We start from the raw sequence: 1,964 nt of genomic DNA on the forward strand, positions 1-1,964 counted from the left end.
TATTTATGGAAGCAGATCTCCTGGTCTTTCTTCTGCGGAACTGTTGGGTGGATTTGAACTGCCAACCTTTCAGTTAACAGCCAAGTGCTTAGTCATTGCAACACTATGGCTCTTTTTTTAGGTTAGTAGTTGCGTGCAAACCATTTGTGCCACCAGGACTGCCTAGAACAAGTAAGACTGGGCTTTAATTGAAATTATAAGAGTGAACCAATAAAGAGATTAAGACTGAACATTAATAAGATTTCTAATGCTATTTGCAAAGGAGATGGAAATCTCATATTTTAAAAAAAAAAAAATTTTGTCTCCACTCACTCCCTCCATTATTTCATTTCCCATTCACTTCCTAAACATGCTTCCACCTTCCCTCCGGGAAAGGTCATCAATGACCTTCAAATTTCCAAATCTTATCACGGCTTTGAGTCTTTTTTTTTCCTAGTATAATTTTTTTTAAAGAATATTTTATTGTGTTTTAGTTGAAAGTTTACACAGCAATTAGGTTCCCCTTCAACAATTTTTATACAAATTTTTCCCTGCCATTGGTTACAACTTTTACAATGTGTCAGTTTTCTCATTATTTCCATTCTGTTTGTTCTGTTTCCATTGATCTAGCTTCCCTTCCCCTCCTTGCTTTCTCATCTTTGCTTTTGGGTAAATGTTGATCATTTGGTCTCGTATAGTTAATTGTTTAATGGAGCACATTACTCACCCAAACCAAACCAAACCCACTGCCGTCAAGTTGATTGCAACTCATAGCGACCTTATAGGACAGAACAGAAATGCCTCACAGGGTTTCCAAGAAGCACCTGGTGGTGGATTCGAACTGCTGACCTTTTTGGTTAGCAGTCGTAGCTCTCATCCACTATGCCACCAGGGTTTCCACATTACTCACAGGTGATATTAGATCCTCCTTCAGAGCCCTCAGAAGGAATCAGCACGGCCAGTACCCTGATTTTGGACTCCCCGCCTCCAGAACGGTAAGAGAATAAATTTCTGTTATTTAAAGCAGTCGACCGCGGTTCTTTGTTACAGCAGCTCCAGCACACTGACACACCTGGTAGATACTTTCTTGCCTCCCTCGCTGTCTCTGCAAGTGCTGCTGCTCCTGCTTGGAACCCCCGCCCTCTTCACCCTCTGTTCTCCCCTCCCGCACTTCCCTGCTCTTCACTTAGCAAACTCCACTCATCCTTTAAAGCCCAGTTTCAATGTTCCTTCCCCTCTGAAGCTGACCTTGATCCTCCATGCCTGAACTATTCTCTCCCTCCACCACGTTATTACAGCACTTAGGCTTTATGTACTTTTTATTATGTGTGATATTACTCAACCCAAAAGCTTTAAAGCATATTTATGTTTCTCTTCTTTGAGCCAGTGGCTTCCCTAGTGGTCAGGAGCAAGTCTTTTCATCCTTGGCACTCCAGCCAGCACTGCCCAATGAATGTATGTTCAGTGAAAAAAATCAAACAAAATATTCATCCATCTCTCCAGTACCCATTGCCGTTGAGTTGATTCTAACTCATAGTGACCCTATAGGACAGAATAGAACTGCCCCATAGGGTTTCCAAGGCTGTAAATCTTTTTATTTAATTTTTTTATTGTACTTTAGATGAAGGTTTACAGAACAAATAGTTTCTCAAACAGTCAGTACACATATTGTTTTATGACATTGGTTAACAACCCCATGACATGTCAACAATCTCCCTTCCCAACAACCTTGGAGGACCTTTCTTTTTTTTTTCTGAAAATATACATAACCAAAGATACACCATTTCAAAAATTTCTACATGTACAATTCAGCGGCATTGATTACATTCTTCCAGTTGTGCTGCTATTCTTACTCTCCTTTTCCAAATTATTCCATCACCATTATCTTCAACTCACTGTCCCCTAGGCTTCCCATCAAACCTTTTGAGTTGCTGTTGTCAATTTGATCTCACATAGATAATTCTTTTTTTTTGTACTTTAGATGT

This window comes from Trichechus manatus, unplaced genomic scaffold, assembly GCF_000243295.1.
Source record: "Trichechus manatus latirostris isolate Lorelei unplaced genomic scaffold, TriManLat1.0 scaffold00097, whole genome shotgun sequence".
Lineage (NCBI taxonomy): Eukaryota > Metazoa > Chordata > Mammalia > Sirenia > Trichechidae > Trichechus > Trichechus manatus.